Source organism: Girardinichthys multiradiatus, chromosome 9, assembly GCF_021462225.1.
Source record: "Girardinichthys multiradiatus isolate DD_20200921_A chromosome 9, DD_fGirMul_XY1, whole genome shotgun sequence".
Taxonomy (NCBI): domain Eukaryota; kingdom Metazoa; phylum Chordata; class Actinopteri; order Cyprinodontiformes; family Goodeidae; genus Girardinichthys; species Girardinichthys multiradiatus.
The window spans coordinates 239,126-261,590 of NC_061802.1; the positions used below are offsets into that span (position 1 = coordinate 239,126).

General features: G+C 46.1%; 1 protein-coding gene across 1 annotated transcript in view; it reads left to right on the forward strand.

Moving 5' to 3' along the window:
* Positions 1-22,465, forward strand: part of grin3bb (glutamate receptor, ionotropic, N-methyl-D-aspartate 3Bb) — a 111,231-nt gene that overhangs the window by 41,279 nt on the left and 47,487 nt on the right. The window lies entirely within an intron of this gene.

A 22,465-nucleotide genomic window follows, 5' to 3' on the forward strand; every position in this document is an offset into this window, starting at 1 on the left:
TCCCTTTGTCTTTCAAAGCGGCAGTAGAACTCGTTCAGGTCGTTGGCGAGGCGTCGGTCGTTGATGGAGTGGGGGGCTTTCGGCTTGTAGTTGGTGATTTGCTTGAGCCCTTTCCAGACAGACGCAGAGTCGTTGGCTGAGAACTGGATTTGGAGCTTCTCAGAGTACAGTCGTTTGGCCTCTTTCACTGCCTTGCCAAACTTGTACTTAGCCTCTCTGTATATGTCTTTGTCCCCACTCCTGAAGGCCTCTTCCTTATCCAGTCTTAACCTTCTGAGTTTAGCTGTGAACCAGGGTTTGTCGTTGTTGTAACTCACCCTGGTGCATGATGGTACACAGCTGTCCTCACAGAAGCTGATGTAGGAAGTCACAGCCTCTGTGTACTCGTCCAGACTGTTGGTAGTAGTCCTGAACACATCCCAGTCTGTACAGCCTAAACACGCCTGGAGATTCTCCACAGCCTCACTGCTCCACTTCCTTGTCGTCCTCACAACAGGTTTGCAGAGCTTTAGTTTCTGCCTGTATGCAGGAATCAGGTGGACCATGATGTGGTCGGATTGGCCGAGTGCAGCACGTGGGACGGCGTGATAAGCGTCTCTGATGGTGGTGTAACAGTGATCCAGAATGTTGTCCTCTCTGGTCGGACATTTTATAAACTGTCTATATTTGGGGAGTTCGTGGGTCAGATTACCTTTGTTAAAGTCACCAGCGACGATTACTAAGGAGTCCGGGTTGGTCCGCTCCACACTCAGTATCTGGTCGGCGAGCATGCGCTGTGCGACCTGCACGTTAGCTTGCGGTGGGATGTAAACACCGACCAGGATGAACGAAGCGAACTCACGGGGGGAATAGAAAGGCTTACAGTTTATGATGAAGGATTCCAGGTCTGGAGAACAGTGCTGTTGAATCACTGTCACGTCGTTGCACCAACCACTGTTGAGGTAAAAACAGATTCCTCCACCTTTCGCTTTGCCGGAGAGTTCCGTGTCTCTGTCCGCTCTGTAGAGCTGGAATCCTGCCAGCTGCAGCGCGGAGTCCGGTATTAATCCACACAGCCACGTCTCCGTGAAGCACAAAACTGCCGATGAATAAAAGTCCCTGTTTTTCCCCAACAACAGTTGTAGTTCCTCCATTTTGTTGGGAAGTGAGCGCACGTTAGAGAGAAATATTCCAGGTAACGGTGTTCGTAGTCCACGCTGGTGAAGACGTACCAGCACCCCAGCCCGTTTCCCTCTCTTCCGGCGTTTCACCGCGTGAACAAAGGTGAGCGCACCTTTGACCAGAATGTCCAAATATTCCAGAGCAGTAGGCAGAAATGTTGGAAATAACTCCTCTGGTGTAGTAGCCCTGATGTTCATGAGTTCTTCTCTGGTGAGAGAGCTCCGGGTACCATCACAGAAGACCGTTTTAAAGCAAAAAACAAAACAAAACAATGCGCACCAACACGCCGAGGCGACCATCTGCGGCGCCATCTTGTCGGACAGTATCGGGCCAAGGGAATGCCATGATATGGCAGCCCAAACCATCACTGATCCACCCCCATGCTTCACTCTGGGCATGCAACAGTCTGGGTGGTACGCTTCTTTGGGGTTTCTCCACACAGTAACTCTCCTGGATGTGGGGAAAACAGTAAAGGTGGACTCATCAGAGAACAATACATGTTTCACATTGTCCACAGCCCAAGATTTGCGCTCCTTGCACCATTGAAACCGACGTTTGGCATTGGCATGAGTGACCAAAGGTTTGGCTATAGCAGCCCGGCCGTGTATATTGACCCTGTGGAGCTCCCGACGGACAGTTCTGATGGAAACAGGAGAGTTGAGGTGCACATTTAATTCTGCCGTGATTTGGGCAGCCGTGGTTTTATGTTTTTTGGATACAATCCAGGTTAGCACCCGAACATCCCTTTCAGACAGCTTCCTCTTGCGTCCACAGTTAATCCTGTTGGATGTGGTTCGTCCTTCTTGGTGGTATGCTGACGTTACCCTGGATACCGTGGCTCTTGATACATCACAAAGACTTGCTGTCTTGGTCACAGATGCGCCAGCAAGACGTGCACCAACAATTTGTCCTCTTTTGAACTCTGGTATGTCACCCATAATGTTGTGTGCATTTCAATATTTTGAGCAAAACTGTGCTCTTACCCTGCTAATTGAACCTTCACACTCTGCTCTTACTGGTGCAATGTGCAATCAATGAAGACTGGCTACCAGGCTGGTCCAATTTAGCCATGAATCCTCCCACACTAAAATGACAGGTGTTTCAATTTCATTGTCCAACCCCTGTATGTGTTTAAAACTTACTATATTAATCACCTACTACTGATGAACATATTTTGCTTTAATTCGTTTTGTATGATGTAGCTGGCACCGACAACTAGCTTACCTCTCTTCAGCGTAGTAACTTCTGCTGATTCATCTGAAGCGTGCACGCGCCTACTCGCACTGGTGACGCAATCGTATCTTCCCCGCCAGTGATGGGGACACGAGCAGTGGGCATTGCCGTTCCGGCAGTGGAATTCGGGGCTTTTGATGAAACATCCGGGTCGTCCGCCCCGGAAGCCCAGGTCTAACTGCGCGCCTGGCAAGAAGTCATATTTTGAGGCGTGGCCACGCGCACACACTTTCATGTATCAAAAAGCTTTTGATAACCTTTGCTCCCCAATGCCTTAAGAGTATACTGAGTGATTTTCAAGTCTCTAAGTCAAAAGCTGCAGGAGGAGTTTGCTCAGGTATGCGGGCTAGAAAGGGCAATACCGTTATCAAAATGGCAACTTCAATCCAAAATTGCCGACTTCATGTGGGGTTTGGACCAATGCTCCAAGATACTTTTTTGTAGGTCCTGAGAAGTTACATATGTGTACCAAATTTCAGGTTCCTTGGTCAAAGCATGACTTGGGGCTGATTTTTGTTATAATTTCTAGGGGGCGCTGTGGACGAAATAGGCCACGTCTACCAAATATGTCATCAGATCTCTGTTGGCGACTGGACTAGGATCAATCACATTGAATTTGGTGCAGATCAGATTGTGTATGTGGAAGTTAAAGCCAAACATATGGCCATGGCGTGATGTCCAACTTCGTCACGCCACCACGGCCACGCCCTTTTATAAAAAGTCACTGTGCTTCAAACGACGTTAGACCCACTAGTTATCAGTCAACTGGCACAGTTTCAAGATGATTGAGTGTAGACAGCCAGATAGCGAATGTATTGTCACCAGCAAATTTAATGTTAATTTGTTGTTTTTTATAAGTTTACCTTTAAGTCTCAGTGAATAGCGCTGTCACTTTAAGAGACACAAAGATCGGTAACAGGAAGTTGTCATACAGGATGTAGAATGAGGAAGTGAAATGCACAATACATAGTCGCAATTCGTATTCAGCTTTATCCAGCAACATCTGCAAGCTTTTTATGCCTTTTGGTAGCATCATAGGTATGTATCAATTGTTTATGATAATATCTACAATTGCAGTTCATTTGCAGTTCATTTTGCGGAGATATATTTACTTTCGGAGAAGTGATGTTGTCAGTCTATGAAACGTGATTTATTCATGTGTTAAACCACTTAAGTTAAATAAGTGACGGGATAAGTACATAATTCATTTGTTTTAATTATGGTTATGAAACAGAAGTTAAAAATGTAAGTTAATAAGGGCAGTGGGTTCAGTGTTAAAATGAAGTGATTTATGTTACTTTTAAGAGACATGTTTATTTGTTCTTGTAAGTCAAACAGGTAGATGCAGCTGATTGTATTTTGTATGTTGCAGTTTCACCTTCTTTTCAACGTCATTAAACCTGTGGACAAGGAGTTATCTGTGTTCAGAGTCTTGATGTTAAGGAGGCGTTTAACTTGCTGTCAAGTCATGTAGAGCACATATGATGAGGACAGTACAGCGACCTTTCCCAGTAAAAATAGTGACTTCCTGTTCTCAGGGGGCGTGGCTTTGATAATATCAGCATGACCCCATAGGATCATCGGGAACCCGAAGGTCCTCCTTCATGCCAACTTTGGTGTGATTTGGTGTTTCTTTGGGAAAGTTATTGCATTTTTTCACTTTGGGCAAAAACGCCATTTTTGTGCCTCGGCCACGCCGAAAACTCACGATTTTGATAACTTTTAATCCCCCATGCATTACCTGCATATTGACCAAATATGAAGCCGATAGCTCAAAATCCCTGGGAGGAGCTTGTTAAAGTTCGAGGTGAGTAAAAGTGAAAAACGGGCATACATTTGCCTTTGACCCAAAATGTCCGACTTCCTGTGCGTTTTAGGGCATACCCCCAAGAGACTTTTTTTCTTGGTTTGAGGAGCTCTACCTGTGTGCAAAATTTCAGATATCTACGACTTACAGTTCAGCCTATCTCATGTTTGGGGACGAGGCTAAGTGGTTTGGCCACGCCCACTGACAACAACATTAAGGAACAAGAATTTCACGCGGGGGACAATTTTGGTATAATCTTGTGAGTTTTGGTGCAAAGAAATAAATAATTACATTAGGTCTTTGCAGGCTTCCTGCTCGGGCCTAAAAAAAGAGAAGAGCTGGCCTAATTGTATTAAAACAGATTTAAGCACTCTTGTAGCAACAATGTCCAAAGGGCAGTTCATAGGTTTTAAAAATACCACAATTTTGCACCATTCTGCAAATGAAGGCAGTTTAAACTGATCAAACAGAACAGATAGAGCTGGGTCGATCCTCAGGGTTATGGATTACCCTAACATTTATTGTTCTGCTGGTTGGGTTCCATCGTCATAGTTCCCTTCATCATAGTTTTCCTTCAGATTTTTTGCTCTTTTCTCACTGAGTATGGCCTTAGAGGAGACCTATTATGCAAAATTTACTTTTTGATTGTTTTTATTCTTGCATTTGGGTCTCTAATGCTTCTACAAACAGTACAAATGCAAAAAAAAAAAAAAAAACGTTCAGCCGTTTTCTGGCTATAAATGAATGTTTTATTTTTCTAGAAAACGCACGGTTTCAAAAGCTGTGTAATTGTGACGTCACAAATACACTGGCAACTAGAAACGTTACCTGAGTCCCGCCCTGACTAGCAACTGGAGCAGGGCTCCATCCACTTGATTTCCAGTAGAGGATCACGTCTCGCCAGTTGGTTTTACCTTACAGGTGCTTTACAATGGCTGCCCTCAACGCAGATGTTCTGTTGGCTGCAAAGACCCACATCTGTCCATGCACATTCTCCCGCAGTCAGATAGCAGAGATTCCTGGTTTCATTTCATTTTGAGGGCAATGTCCCAGTCACATTGCCGAAGATAATACTAGTTTATCACTTCAACACAGACTGCTTTGAGAACTCACATCAGGACACCGGGATTTACAGAAAGATTGAAGAAAAGTTCAGGCCCTGCTGTTGGTGGCAAAAATCTACAGATGACAGAAATGTAAGTACTTATTGTTGTGTTTTATAAGTGTCGGTTTCGGTTTCACGTGTACGAAGTGCTGGTTGGGGGTGTGGCCAGATACAGCTAATTTGCATAAAAGTGACAGAGCCCTAAAACAGCTCATTCTGAAAGGAGCTCAAAAAAGAGGAAACTGAGGAGGTTAAATCTCAATATCTGGGAATGAGTTTGTGAAAAAATGCAATGAACATTAACATGTATAGCCCATAGACCTATCCCAAATGTTTAAAAGGAAGTATAATAGGTCACTTTTAATGTTTTCAAGCTGGGTTCATGTCAGGACAGTCATTTAGAAATGAATAAGTTTCAACTCATGCACCTCTGAACAGAACTAACAGGTCTCCGTGATCGTGAATGTCAGGTTCTGGTTCCTGTTTTGTCCAGTTAAGAGAGGGAATTGTGTTGGAATGTTTGGGATCCTGCATCACCGTGTTTCCATTCTGACAGTAATATGGAGCAGAGCCTGTGTGCAGGAACTCTTTGAGTCTGTAAAACTGAAGAGGAAACAAAGATGAGGAGAGTGGAGCTGACAGAACGTCAGCAGAACGACAGCTGGGTAATCCTCCTCTGATCAAAGACACTCTAAATGGTAAATAGATGTCTGTGAAGGATTTCTTCCAACTCATCCTGGAAAACAGCAGCAGGAGGCAGAAAGCAACAGTGCAGATAGATTAAAAAAACTGCTGCAGGATGGAAACAGACCAATCTGCAGTTCTCTGAGGAACCCAAGAGAAAAGCTCTGATGTAACATGAAGAAACATGAAGATAATGCTGTTATTTATTAGAGAATACAGACTGACAGAGACAGCAACTCCACAGGAGAAAGACGACTAGGACCAGATTTAGCCTCAGGCTCATTTCCATCTGCAGTCCCCGAGTAGAACACAGCACATGAAAACCCAACAACACAGACACACAGACTGTCCCATCACCCTGCCCTAAAGAACCGGCGCCTCACAGCTGCATCCATGCAACAGTACACACATGAACAATTATTAAGCAACCACCAGAACCAGGGCTCAGAACCAGCAGAGTTTTGTTTGCAAACAGTTGGTGACTCTGAGGCAGAGCCACACCTGTGCTTCATCACTTCAGTTGAGTTTATGCATGGAGTCAATTTTACAGTGAATGTCATCTGAAGGCTTTTTACAGGAAACACATTCAATTCATAAACAGAAATAAAGTTGAATTAAATCAATCTAAAGGCAACTTCTTTTACATACATTAGATACTAGTTATAATACAGTACAATTTATAGAGCAGGATGGTGACGGGAAGCCTAGCTGACTGTGTTGAGCAGTAATCGATTCCTCTGAGCAAGCATGTGGCGACAGTGGACAGCTGGTTGTATCTTCATGTTAGGAACAGGTGGACATTAGACATGGCAGCAGGATGTCAGATATAGGTTTTCTTTCAGGATTGTCCTCTTATCACCTTCATCCATCTACCTATCAACTCTGACCACATTACCGGTTCCTGCTGAGAAGAAACATCCCACAGCATGATGCTGCCACCAACACGTTTCTGTGTTCAGGCTGACGTACAGTCTCAGATTTCCTCCAAACTTAGTGTTTGGCATGTAGGTTCAGTGTTGGTCTCTTCTGATCAGATCACGTTCTTCCATGTTTGCTGTGTCTCCTAGATAACTTATGACAAACTGCAACAAGACTTCTTCTGGTTTTTCTTCATTGATGTCCTTCTTCTTCCCACTCATCCATAAGGACTAACGGTTGTCCTGTGGACAAATCCTAACATCTTAGTTCTACAGTAATGTAAAGACCCTCCAGGGGGCCTGTGGTTTACAAACAGCCATCACATTTAGTACAAAATGCCCATTAGGATCTCTGTGAATCTCTGCAGCTCCTCCAGAGTTACCATGGTCATCTTGTCTGCTTCTCTGATGAACGCTCTCCTTGCCCAACCATTCTGTTTAGGTGTACATCCATGACTTGGTAGGTCTGCAGGTGGTCCATCCTCTCCATGTTCAGATGATGGATTGAACAGAACTCTGGGAGATGTTTAAAGGTTGAGATGTTGTTGTAGAACCTAACCCTGCTTTAAACTGAACCAGAACTTTCTCCTTGAGCTGTCTGCTGTGGTCCTTGGTCTTCATGATGCATGTAAAAGTCCACCAGTCTCATTTATTAATTATATATATATATTTTTTTTTTCAGATTTCTCAGAAGGATTACCAGCGAAAGCCAAATATTATTAGTATTTGAAAATTTGGACTAAAGCTGTTTTTACACCAATGACATTGGACAGATGTTTAGATTTCTTAGGCCTTGCTTAAACCTCCACTTCAGTGAGCGCCCATGTCTGTTACTATTTGAATGATGGGACCACAACTGCCTCATACCAGGGACCTCAAGGATTAATATTATCATTTTTCTTCTAGCACAGGATGAATTCCTTACCACAGAGGACTCTCCTGTGGAACCAGCTCCCGGTTTTGGTCCGTGAGGCAGACACCCTGTCTACTTTTAAGACTAGGCTTAAAACTTTCCTTTTTGATAAAACTTACAGTTAGAGTGGCTTAGTTTATCCTGAGCTATCTTCCTTATTTTTACCTCTATCTTCTTCCCTCCCTGTTGGTTGGAGTAAAGGGGAGTCAGGTTTAGCCTAAACCGGCTCAGTTATGGTTGAGGTGCAAACACACCCTCCATTTCTGCTACCTGTATGACCCCTTCTCTTTTCCAATGGTTATAATCAGTCTGACAGAGAGAGGTATCCCAATCCTTGTGGTTTTTAGTATAACAATGACCATCAGTGGGACCCTTTGTGGGGTTCCTTGAGACGACATTGTTGTAAATAAGCGCCGTTTAACTAAATAATCTGAACTGAAACTATCTGTGTAGTTATGCTGCTATAGGCTTAGGCTGCTGGAGGACATAACGACCACTTTCACCCTCTTCGCTACATTCTCACACTACTCTCCAATTTAGCATTATTTGCTGTTATTTCAGCTTTTAACTTTATGTTCTCTCTCTTTTCTCTTCCTAGAAGCTACACCTGGCCTGGCTCTGTGTCTACCTGTGACACCTTTCTGGAGAGGGGCATCGTCCGAGCTTCTGCTGGCAACAACTTAATGCTCACCTTCTACAGATGATCCACATGGCCCTGTCTTTCAGTGTTTAACCCTTTCTCTCTCCTAGACATGGCTACTGACTGAGCTTCTACTTTGACTAACTCTATGTGCTCTCTTTCAGACTCTAACCTTGAAAACTGGATCAGAGTTGATCTGTTCTTTCTTTCTAGATGAAACGACTAAAGGAGCTACATCCATTAACATTTACTTTTCCTTCCCATAGAAAGTACTCCTGGATCAGTGCTTCTTTGTTCTCTTTGTATCTCTGCTCTGTTCTCTCAAACCTCCAGTCGGTCGTGGCAGATGGCCGCTCACACTGAGCCTGGTTCTGGTTCTGTTGGAGGTTTCTTCCTGTTAAAAGGGAGTTTTTCCTCTCCACTGTCGCTACATGCATGCTCAGTATGAGGGATTGCTGCAAAGTCAACACCAGTGACTGTCCACTGTCTCTACATGCTCATCCAGGAGGAGTGAATGCTGCAAGTCACTGACTGGATGCAATCTGCTGGGTTTCCTTAGATAGAAAAACTTTTTATCCAATCTGAATAAATAACTGAATCTGACTGAACTGTTCAATGGTTACGATTAATTGGAATGTATGAACCTGACTGTTGTGAAGAACCTTGAGACGACATGTGTTGTGAATTGGCGCTATATAAATAAAACTGAATTGAATTGAACCTAATGAGCTAATTACATCTATTAGAAAGATTGGATCAGAACCAGCTCTTACCAGTAAACTCCCAAGGATTATTAATGTCATTTGATTTGTTTTTCTGTTTGATTTTCTGTATCATTGTAATGTTTTTCCTCATGTGCATCGCTTTGAGTGCCTTGTTGCTGAAAAGCGCTAAATAAATAAACTTGACTTGACTTGCATCGGGTCAAACTGGAGGAAGACCCACTGAATCCAGGGAGCACGAAGATCCTAAAACCTAAATCTAACTTCACTGCAGTCAGAAGTCCGTGGTTCTGGGCTTTTAAGTGCTGGACCTTGTTATCACAATGGTTGAGACAAGAACTTCCTCATGAAGCCCAAAATGTTTATCAGGCAAACTTTGGAGCTTCATCATCCAGACAGCAGCGTCTCTCCTCTCTGCTTCTTCTTTTCTGTGCTAAAATAAATCACTGATTGCTGGAATTATCCGTCTTTAAAATATACCAGCCACAGCCACAGGTTAAGCATCATCTGGCAAAATGCACAGCCACAAAAGGAGCAGATACTAGACACTTGTCCAAACGTTTAGAGGACATCCAGCGCTGTGAGGTTAGTGTAACAGACAGAAAGGAAGAAACTAAGCTAAACTGCAAACCAGTTACTTCAACAATCTAACTTACTAAATCCCAAAACAAATTGCTTTGCTGCTGTCACACTGGAAGTTGCTGACATAATTCATTTGCCAGTGGCGCCGCTGGGATGATGGTGGATATGAAAATAAATAAGGCTCCGAATATTTTGGATCTATGATTTTCTTGTAATTGAATCCTTTTAAAAATCGTTTCAGTCAATGACCTAAAATTGAGTCTTGTGGATCTCCATAGTTTATGTTTACAATTGTTCCACTGAACATTTTTCTAAATGTCAAACTACAGTTCTCAACCACTGAGATGTAATATGAACCACTTCCAGACAGTTTCAGAAAGTCCAGTTTCTCCGATCCTGCCAAGTAAGATTGTGTGTGCAGCAGTATCAGAACCTGATCTGGTAGCACTAATTATAAAGATTTGTCCAGACTAAAATTTAAAATCTTTAGTGATGCAGTTTCTGTGCTACGATTGGGTCCAAAACCTGTATTTGTCCGGAGTTCAAATGAGAGTTTAGTTGATTAAGAACAAGTTTCTCCAAAAAAAGGTAAGTTGTGAATAAGTCTAAAATTCAATTCAGTTTATTTATATAGCGCCAATTCACACACATGTCGTCTCAAGGTTCTTCACAACAGTCAGGTTCATACATTCCAATTAATCGTAACCATTGAACAGTTCAGTCAGATTCAGTTATTTATTCAATTTGGAAGTTTTTCTATCTAAGGAAACCCAGCAGATTGCATCCAGTCAGTGACTTGCAGCATTCACTCCTCCTGGATGAGCATGTAGAGACAGTGGACAGTCACTGGTGTTGACTTTGCAGCAATCCCTCATACGGAGCATGCATGTAGCGACAGTGGAGAGGAAAAACTCCCTTTTAACAGGAAGAAACCTCCAGCAGAACCAGAACCAGGCTCAGTGTGAGCGGCCATCTGCCACGACCGACTGGAGGTTTGAGAGAACAGAGCAGAGACACAAAGAGAACAAAGAAGCACTGATCCAGGAGTACTTTCTATGGGAAGGAAAGGTAAATGTTAATGGATGTAGCTCCTTTAGTCGTTTCATCTAGAAAGAAAGAACAGATAAACTCTGAGCCAGTTTTCAAGGTTAGAGTCTGAAAGAGAGCACATAGAGTTAGTTACAGTAGAAACTCAGTCAGTAGCCATGTCTAGGAGAGAGAAAGGGTTAAACACTGAAAGACAGGGCCATGTGGATCATCTGTAGAAGGTGAGCATTAAGTTGTTGCCAGCAGAAGCTCGGACGATGCCCCTCTCCAGAAAGGTGTCACAGGTAGACACAGAGTCAGGCCAGGTGTAGCTTCTAGGAAGAGAAAAGAGAGAACAAAGTTAATAGCTGAAATAACAGCAAATAATGCAAAATTGGAGAGTAGTGTGAGAATGTAGCGAAGAGGGTGAAAATGGTCGTTATGTCCTCCAGCAGCCTAAGCCTATAGCAGCATAACTACACAGATAGTTTCAGTTTATTTATTTATATAGCGCTTATATACAACAACGTCGTCTCAAAGCACCCCACAAAGGGTCTGGAACACACACCCTGCACATAAACTGTTCAGAGCTTTACCTTCAGGTGGCGCTACAGAGCACTGTTTACTAAAACCAGCCGCCACAGAGACAGTTTCTTCCCCCAGACTGTTTCTCTGTTGAACATTTAATAGAGTACAAAACAACAGCATACAGATGTTGCAAATGCACCTTTTTATTTACATATGTGTATATTGTACATTGTAAATATTTATATTCTGTGATACAAAAACAGAAAAAAGAGCAAAGTGTACCGGAGTCAAATTCCTTGTTTGTATGAACGAACTTGGCAATAAAGCTGATTCTGACTCTGATTCTGATTCTGAATGGCGCGGGGCCGCCGGGGAGGCCAGATCAAACCACCGAGTGCCAGTGCCCGGCCACCCCAGAACGGGCCACGTGTACGGGCACTAAGTAAAATAATAAACTGATAAAGTTTAAAATGATTTAGTATGGAGGTTCCTTCTCTTCAGATGAAGTTGAAACATCAGCGGAGAAGATGCCCATTAGAATAATTGAAATAGTAAAAAAAAAGGGTTAGGGTGTGGTTATCAGAATCAGAATCAGCTGTATTGCCAAGTTCGAACATACAGACAAGGAATTTGACTCTGGTACACTTTGCTCTTTGGTTTTTGTTTTTGCATTAAAGAATATATAGGGGTTGGACAATGAAAGTGAAACACCTGGTTTTAGACCACAATAATTTATTAGTATAGTGTAGGACCTCCTTTTGCGGCCAATACAGCGTCAATTCGTCTTGGGAATGACATATACAAGTCCTGCACAGTGGTCAGAGGGATTTTAAGCCATTCTTCTCGCAGGATAGTGGCCAGGTCACTACGTGATACTGGTGGAGGAAAACGTTTCCTGACTCGCTCCTCCAAAACACCCCAAAGTGGCTCAATAATATTTAGATCTGGTGACTGTGCAGGCCATGGGAGATGTTCAACTTCACTTTCATGTTCATCAAACCAATCTTTCACCAGTCTTGCTGTGTGTATTGGTGCATTGTCATCCTGATACACGGCACCGCCTTCTGGATACAATGTTTGAACCATTGGATGCACATGGTCCTCAAGAATGGTTCGGTAGTCCTTGGCAGTGACGCGTCCATCTACCACAAGTATTGGGCCAAGGGAATGCCATGATATGGCAGCCCAAACCATCACTGATCCACCCCAATGCTTCACTCTGGGCATGCAACAGTCTGGGTGGTACGCTTCTTTGGGGCTTCTCCACACCGTAACTCTCCCGGATGAGGGGAAAACAGTAAAGGTGGACTCATCAGAGAACAATACATGTTTCACATTGTCCACAGCCCAAGATTTGCGCTCCTTGCACCATTGAAACCGACGTTTGGCATTGGCATGAGTGACCAAAGGCTTGTCTATAGCAGCCCGGCCGTGTATATTGACCCTGTGGAGCTCCTGATGGACAGTTCTGGTGGAAACAGGAGAGTTGAGGTGCACATTTAATTCTGCTGTGATTTGGGCAGCCGTGGTTTTATGTTTTTTGGATACAATCCGGGTTAGCACCCGAACATCCCTTTCAGACAGCTTCCTCTTGCGTCCACAGTTAATCCTGTTGGATGTGGTTCGTCCTTCTTGGTGGTATGCTGACATTACCATGGATACCGTGGCTCTTGATACATCACAAAGACTTGCTGTCTTGGTCACAGATGCGCCAGCAAGACGTGCACCAACAATTTGTCCTCTTTTGAACTCTGGTATGTCACCCATAATGTTGTGTGCATTTCAATATTTTGAGCAAAACTGTGCTCTTACCCTGCTAATTGAACCTTCACACTCTGCTCTTACTGGTGCAATGTGCAATCAATGAAGACTGGCTACCAGGCTGGTCCAATTTAGCCATAAAACCTCCCACACTAAAATGACTGGTGTTTCACTTTCAGTGTCCAACCCCTGTATGTTCTGTTCCACACCATCATGAAGAAGACTACTGGCCGCACAGTTGTCCAGCAGACAGTCACCGAGTCCCTGCAGAAGGAGGAGAAGTTCAAGGAGTGCTGTATCCAAAGATTTCATTGTCCAACCCCTGTACAATATACAAATATACACATATATAAATAAAAAGGTGCATTTGCAACATCTGTATGCTGTTGTTTTGTACTCTATTAAATGTTCAACAGAGAAACAGCCTGGGGGAAGAAACTGTCTCTGTGGCAACTGGTTTTAGTAAACAGTGCTCTGTAGCGGCGGCCTGAAGGTAAACTCTGAACAGTTTATCATGTCTAAAAGGCAGCTTTTCTGTTTTCAGCATCAAACAGGACCAAACTGTCCTCAACAGCCAACAGGAGCTCTGAGGTAAAAAATAGTTTTAGATAAAACAGATCAAATTTCACAGAATGTCACTGAAAATTTCATCAAACTTTCCTGAACAGCTCTTTAGGAACATTCTGAGCTTTAGACTCATGGACAATAAAACAATCTGTTGCTGAAATCAACTTCGCCTTTTGTGAAATTTCCATGTTTCATTCTGACAGAAGAGTTATTCTTCATGTTGAGGTTCTCCTTGTAAGAACATTGAGAAAGGTTCTGAGAGAACTGGAATCACGCATCCCAGACAACAGGCTGAGTTTCAGCTACCTAAAACTGTTTGGGCTGAAAAGAGGTCAATCTCAGACACAATTCTTCTGGTATTAATCGGACCAAATGCTGAGTCATGTCTGAATCAGTGTTGTCTAGATGAAATTCTCTTTGGTGCCAAGGATCCCTGGGAGTGGGTCCAGTTTTCCTTTATGGAAGAAACGGTTCGGGCTTTTAGTCAAATGAAGGCGCAGAGAGACAGACAGGAAGTGTGTGACCTTCTGTTACTCTTGAGTTTGTTTAGGTCAGAGGAAACAGTCTGAGGAGATAGAGGAGGAGGTAGGAGGAGGGTGGAGAAGAGAGGGAGCAGGAGGGAGACGAGGAGGAGGAGGAAAGAGGAGATGACGGTGCAGGAAAAAGAGGAGGAGGAGGAGGAAGAAGAGGAGGAGGTCAATTTTTACACATCCACCATCAGAATGTCGTCAAGGTGATGGAAGACCTATCCTACATCACCATGGCAACAACACAGGCAGGTGTTTGATGTAGTTTCTGTGTCACACTTTGGGCCTCCAATCTAGCCGATCCTCCTGTCGGGTTAGAACCCGTCTTGCTGTCAGCTGCAGTTTAGGTGACGGCGGCTCAGTGGGAGAGACAAAGGCTTTAAGCGAATCTGCTCATTCAGCTGCAGCTAAACAACATGAACTGAGCGGTGCTGAAAGAAACATTTAACCTTCTCCTGTTCGAGTTGCATTGATCCGTTTCCAACTTAGAACCTCCCGATCATCCTGGCTGCATTACAGACAGCAGCTGATCTCAGACTCAGAGAGTGTGCACCATGATGCAGATCACCAGGAAGAAAAGCACAGAACCATCAGTTACAAAGACACCAGTGGTTCTAAGCCTGCTGTGAGAGCTATCTTCTCCCAATGTTCGAACATGTTGCTGTCACAACCTCGTACTGTCAGAACCTCCTGCTGTTGGAACCTCCTGATATTAGAAACACATTCTATCTTCCTGCTGTTAGAACTCCTGCTAAGAGAACTTCCAGCTATCTTAAAATGCCGCTGTTAGTGTTATGAAAAAAGATTATCAGCCATTGTTTCCAAAGCAGCATTCTGACCAATGGTTCTGTTGACCTCGCAAAGCATCAGAACTTGTTTGCCAAAATGTTTTCCTCATCTCAGCTAACTTCTGGATCCTAAACAATCTGTCAAGCTTCCTGAGAGAAGATTCTTAGGAAATGTTTTCCATCTGGCAACATAAGTAAAGTCCTGGTTCTGTCTCCCTGCCCTCTGGGTGGGTCCTCACGCATGAAACACCAATAGTGTCTCAGGCTGTGTCTCAGTCCATTGATCCCAGCAGGAAATTCTAGAAGGCTCATTAGTTATCAGGCATCTGGAATCACTTTCTGCTGTTAGAACATCCAACTTACTATTAGAACCTCCAGCTATCAGAATTTGCTGCTATTAGAACATCCTGCCATCAGAACAACCTTCTGCCACAGTCTCCTGCTTCTTGTTTATCAGAATCTCTCTAATATTTGACCCTTCTTATGTCAGAACCTCCTGCTTAAATTTTTGAATTCATAGAATTTTATTTCATTCAATAGCAATTCAAATGGACACACATTTTAATGTGAACAAGACAGACCAAAAATTAACCTCATGGAAGAGTAAAAAGAAAAATCTTTTATAATCTACCCCTTCTCTCAAAAAATCATACTCATACTCGTCCTCCGCTTATCCAGCACCGGGTCACGGGGGCAGCAGTCTCAGCAGGGACTCAACTTCTGGCTTCCGGCTTTGACTTCTGGTCGAGAATCATGGCCTTAAACTTGGAGGAGCTGATCCTCATCCTCGCTGTTTTGCACTCGGCTGCAAACCGCCCCAGTGCATGATATAAGTCTCGGGTAGAGAGACCCAGCAAGACCACGTCATCTGGAAAAATGAGACATAAAATCCAGCATGCATCAAGAACAGGTCCGAATCAATGTTGTCAAAGCGAACCAAACGCCTGTTATGCTAGTACAGATACTGGATGGCCTCTAATAAAAGGCCTCTGACTTCATAATCATGGAGCGGCGCCCCAAAGGGCACCACAAGGGACACTATCGAATGCCTTCTTCAGGTCCACAAAGCACATGTTGGGCAACCTCCTATGAACCCTAGGATAGCCCTTCCCAGAGAGGCTGAGGAGTGTGATCCCCCTGTAGTTGGAACACACCCTCCGGTTCCCATTCTTGTGAAGGGGGACCACCACCCCAGCCTGCCAATCCAGAGGCGCTGTCCCTGGGTCCTCACGCAATGTTGAAGACGTGTGTCAGCCACACAGCCCCACAACATCCAGAGATCTGAGGTACTCAGGGGGGATTGCATCCACCTCTGAAGACTTGCCACCATGGAGCTTTTTGACCACCTCTGTGACTTTGGCCTGGGTGTTGAATGAGTCCAACTCCATGTCCTCAGCCTCTGCTTCCACCACTGGCGTTCTCATTGACAACAAAGTTCAAGAACATGGTCCTCTTGGATTCTATGTCCCTAGCATTTTCCAGGATCCAAAAAAAGTTCTCCTGGAGGTGGGAGTAGAATATATGCCTGAAAGAGGGCTCCACCAGATTTTCCCAACAAACCATTAAATATGCTTGGGCCTGCCAAGTCTGTGTGGCTTCCTCCTCTACCAGAAGATCCAGCTCACCACCAGGTAGTGATGGGTGGACAGTTCGGCCCCTCTCTTCAACCAAGTGTCCAAGACATGCGACAGAAGATCAGAAGACTTGACTACAAAGTTGATCATCCACCACATGTTTAGGGTGTCCTGGTGCCAAGTGCCCTGATGAGCACCTTTATGCCTGAACATGGTGTTCGTTATGGACAATCCGTGGCTAGCAAAGAGGTCTGATAATAAAACATCACTTGGGTTCAGAGCGGGGAGGCCATTCCGCCCAATCGCTTGCCTTCGGGTGTTGCTGACGTTTTCCACGTGGCCGTCGAAGTCCCCCAGCAGAATAACAGTGTCCTCCAAAGGGGCATTGTCCAGCACCCCCACCAGGAATGTCAAGAAGGTTGGGAACTCCGCACCGCTGCTTGGCCGACGGATGAAACAGCAGTCAAAGAACTCTCCCCTATCCAAAGGCACAGGAATGTGACCCTTTCATCTACCTGGGTAAAAAACCCAACATGAAGCAACTGAGCTGGGGGGCGATAAGCAAACCTATTCAAGCCCCCCGCCTCTGCCCAGGTGTCAGTCCAGAGTAAAAGAGCAGATCCCGCAATGCCCCACCCCGCCAACCACCATGCCCAAGGGAGAGACGTTGATCCAGCACACTGAAAAATGCCTCAGTCCACACTGTGAAAAGTCTAAACCTCTCCCAGGCATGGAACCGCCACATAGGACCACCACCCTATCACCACAGCATGCCATACAGTGGATGAAAGGACCAGGCAAAAAGAACCCAAAACAAAAGCTGTGCACAAAGCCCACAACACATAAATGCACCCCACAAAAATGCACCCCCGCAAAAAGAATACCCACAACATCCACACCCAAGACACATGCCTGACACCCATACACCAGCCGGAAGCAGCCCTGTTAGAAAACCCACACCAAAGCCCATAAAATGCAAAAAGCTCACGGAGCCAAAACCACAACCCACATAGAAGCTGAGACCACTTTACACCAAAAACACTCCAGTCTGCTCACCCACCCAAACCTTGCTCTCTTGTTTTATGCTTGTTTTTGTGGTATTTTCTCCAGCAGAACGGCGGCTCTCTATGGGCTACACCGCCAGAGATGGGAGAGAAGGAAAAGAGCTGGTGTGCTCGTTAAGCTCTAACAGCGGGGACAACGTGGATCCTTGCCTTCAATTCATCTGGCAAATGTACATTTCCTGGCCAACAAGATGGACGAACGCCTTCTCCTTTACCGAGTGATGTACACCAGGATACTGTATGTGGACTTAAGCTCAGCCTTTAACACCATCAGAATCAGCTTTATTGCCAAGTTCGTACATACAAACAAGGAATTTGACTCCGATACACTTTGCTCTTTGGTTTTGTTTTTGTATTACAGAATAAACATATTTACAATGTACAATATACACATATATAAATAAAAAGGTGCATTTGCAACATCTGTATGCTGTTGTTTTGTACTCTATTGAATGTTCATCAGAGAAACAGCCTGGGGGAAGAAACTGTCTCTGTGGCGGCTGGTTTTAGCGAACAGTCTTCTGTAGCAGCGGCCTGAAGGTAATTCAATTCAATTCAATTCAGTTTATTTATATAGCGCCAATTCACAACACATGTTGTCACAAGGCACTTCACAACAGTCAGGTTCATACATTCCAATTAATCGTAACCATTGAACAATTCAGTCAGATTCAGTTATTTATTCAAATTGGATAAAAAGTTTTTCTATCTAAGGAAACCCAGCAGATTGCATCCAGTCAGTGACTTGCAGCATTCACTCCTCCTGGATGAGCATGTAGAGACAGTGGACAGTCACTGGTGTTGACTTTGCAGCAATCCCTCATATTGAGCATGCATGTAGCGACAGTGGAGAGGAAAAACTCCCTTTTAACAGGAAGAAACCTCCAGCAGAACCAGAACCAGGCTCAGTGTGAGCGGCCATCTGCCACGACCCACTGGGGGTTTGAGAGAACAGAGCAGAGACACAAAGAGAACAAAGAAGCACTGATCCAGGAGTACTTTCTATGGGAAGGAAAAGTAAATGTTAATGGATGTAGCTCCTTTAGTCGTTTCATCTAGAAAGAAAGAACAGATAAACTCTGATCCAGTTTTCAAGGTTAGAGTCTGAAAGAGAGAACATAGAGTTAGTTACAGTAGAAGCTCAGTCAGTATCCATGTCTAGGAGAGAGAAAGGGTTAAACACTGAAAGACAGGGTCATGTGGATCATCTGTAGAAGGTGAGCATTAAGTTGTTGCCAGCAGAAGCTCGGACGATGCCCCTCTCCAGAATGGTGTCACAGGCAGACACAGAGTCAGGCCAGGTGTAGCTTCTAGGAAGACAAAAGAGAGAACAAAGTTAAAAGCTGAAATAACAGCAAATAATGCAAAATTGGAGAGTAGTGTGGCAATGTAGTGAAGAGGATGAAAGTGGTCGTTATGTCCTCCAGCAGCCTAAGCCTATAGCAGCATTACTAAAGTAAAGGTAAAGTTCTGAACAGTTTATGTGCAGTGTGTGTGGGGTCTGCAGAGATTTTAGCAGCTGTCAACCCAGACATCCTCAACCAGTAGCTCACCCAGCTCAAAGTTCCAGCCTCCACCTGTCAATGGATCACCAGATTACTGAAGGACAGGCAGCAGCAGGTGAGGCTGGGAAGCATCTTCTCCCTCACAAGTACCATCAGCACCAGAGTCCCCCAGGGGTGTGTTCTCTCCCCACTCCTCTTCTCTCTCTACACAAATGACCGCCCCTCACCATCCTCGACAACACTGTGTCTGCTGAAGATCACTTCCGGTTCCTAGGAACCGGCATTTCTCAAAACCTGAGATAGTCCTCACACATAGACAATGTTCAGAAGAAGGTCCAACAAGAAACTGAACTTCCTGAGGCGACTCAAGAAGTCCAACCTTCCCCAGGAGCTGCTGGTCATCTTCTCCACTGCCATCATCCAGTCTGTCCTGTCTTCATCCATCTCAGTGTGGGTTGGATCATCCACCAAACAGGACAGGTCCAGACTGCAACCAACAATCAGGCCTGCAGAGAGAATCATCAGGGGTGACCTTCCCTCTATCCAGGACTTATACAGGTGAATGGTCAGGAGAAGGGCAGCTAACATCTCTGCAGACCCCACACACAAACTGTTTAGGCTTTTACCTCCTTGAACCGCCACCTTAAGGTGGTGGAGGGGTTTGAGTGCTCAAATGATCCTAGAGGCTATGTTGATATGTTGAGTGGGGCTTAAATGCCCCTGGTAGGGTCTCCCATGGCAAACAGGCTCTAGGTGACGGGTCAGACAAAGAGTGGTTCAAGAACCCCTCATGATGACTACAAAATCGAAGCACGTGACGTCGCCCGGTACGGCAAAGCTGGGGTCCTACCCTGGAGCCAGGCCTGGGGTTGGGACTCGTCGGAGAGCGCCTGGTGGCTGGGTTGCTCCTCGCAGGACCCGGCCGGAGACTCCATTATTCTGCTGGGGGACTTCAACGCCCATGTGGGAAATGACAGTGACACCTGGAGAGGCGTGATTGGGAGGAATGGCCTCCCCGATCTGAATCCGAGTGGTGTTTTGTTATTGAACTTCTGTGCTAGTCACAGATTGTCCATAATGAACACCATGTTCAAACATAAGGGTGTCCATCAGTGCACTTGGCACCAGAACACCCTAGGCAGGAGGTCAATGATCGACTTTGTTGTCGTATCATCAGACCTTCGGCCGCATGTTTTGGACACTAGGGTGAAGAGAGGGGCTGAGCTGTCCAATGATCACCACCTGGTGGTGAGTTGGATCCGCTGGGGGAGGAGAAAGCCGGACAGACTTGGCAGGCCCAAGTGCATAGTGAGGGTCTGCTGGGAACGTCTGGCGGACCCTTTGGACAGGGATGTATTCAACTCCCACCTCCGGGAGAGCTTTGACCAGATTCCGAGGGATGTTGGAGACATAGAGTCCGAGTGGACCAAGTTCTCCGCATCTATTGTCGATGCTGCAGCCGTAAGGTCTGCGGTGCCTGTCGCAGCGGCAATCCCCGAACCCGGTGGTGGACACCGGCAGTAAGGGACGCTGTCAAGCTGAAGAAGGAGTCCTATCGGCTGTGGTTGGCTTGTGGGACTCCTGAGGCGGCTGACGGGTACCGTGAGGCCAAGCGTGCCGCGGCCCGGGTGGTGGCCGAGGCAAAAACTCGGACTTGGGAGGAGTTCGGTGAGGCCATGGAGAAGGACTACCGGTTGGCCCCGAAGCGATTCTGGCAAACCGTCCGGCGCCTCAGGAGGGGGAAGCAGTGCTTCGCCTATACTGTTTACAGTGGGGGTGGGGAGCTGCTGACCTCGACTGGGGACACTATTGGCCGGTGGAAGGAGTACTTCGAGGATCTCCTCAATCCTGCCATCACGCATTCCCTGGTGGAAACAGAGGTTGGGGACTCGGTGTTGGACTCTTTCATCACCCAGGCTGAAGTCACCGAGGTGGTTAAAAAGCTCCGCGGTGGCAGGGCTTCGGGGTTGGATGAGATCCACCCTGAGTACCTCAAGTCTTTGGATGTTGTGGGGCTGTCATGGTTGACACGCCTCTTCAACATTGCGTGGCGGACGGGGACAGTGCCTCTGGACTGGCAGACTGGGGTGGTGGTCCCCCTACATAAGAAGGGTGACCGGAGGGTGTGTTTCAACTACAGGGGGATCACACTCCTCAGCCTCCCTGATAAGGCCTACACCAGGGTATTGGAGAGGAGAGTCCGACCGATAGTCGAACCTCGGCTTCAGGAGGAGCAGTGTGGTTTTCGTCCCGGCCGTGGAACACTGGACCAGCTCTATACCCTCTACAGGGTACTCGAGGGTTCATGGGAGTTTGCCCAACAGGTCCCCATGTTTTTTGTGGACCTGGAGAAAGCATTCGACTGTGTCCCTCGTGATGCCCTGTGGGGGGTGCTCCAGGAGTATGGAATCGGAGACCCTTTATTAGGGGCCATCCGGTCTCTGTACAAGCGGAGCAGGAGTTTGGTTCGCATCGCCGGCACTAAGTCGGACTTGTTCCCGGTGCATGTTGGACTCCGGCAGGGCTGCCCTTTGTCACCGGTCCTGTTCATAACTTTTATGGACAGGATTTCTAGACGCAGCCAAGGGCCGGAGGGGGTCTGGTTTGGGGACCAGAGGATTTCGTCTCTTCTTTTTGCAGATGACGTGGTCCTGCTGGGCCCCTCTAGCCAAGACCTACAGCACGTACTGCGCCGGTTCGCAGCCGAGTGTGAAGCTGCTGGGATGAAGATCAGCTCCTCCAAGTCCGAGGCCATGGTACTCAACTGGAAAAGGGTGGCTTGTCCTCTTCAGGTTGGAGGGGAGTTCCTGCCTCAAGTGGAGGAGTTTAAGTATCTCGGGGTCTTGTTCACAAGTGGGGTAAAAATGGAGCGGGAGATCGATAGACGGATCGGTGCGGCTGCCACAGTAATTGGGGCGCTGTGCCGGTCCGTTGTCGTGAAGAGAGAGCTGAGCCAAAAAGTGAAGCTCTCGATTTACCGGTCGGTCTACGTTCCTACCCTCACCTATGGCCATGAACTTTGGGTCATGATAGAAAGAACGAGATCCCGGATACAAGCAGCTGAAATGAGCTTCCTCCGTAGGGTGGCCGGGCACTCCCTTAGAGATAGGGTGAGGAGCTCGGCCATCCGGGAGGGGCTCGGAGTAGAGCTGCTGCTCCTCCACATCGAGAGGAGCCAGTTGAGGTGGCTCGGGCATCTATACTGGATGCCTCCTGGACGCCTTCCTCGGGAGGTGTTCCAGGCACGTCCCACCGGGAGGAGGTCCAGGGGACGGCCCAGGACACGCTGGAGGGACTATGTCTCTCGGCTGGTCTGGGAACGCCTTGGGCTCCCCCCGGAGGAACTCGAAGAGGTGTCTGG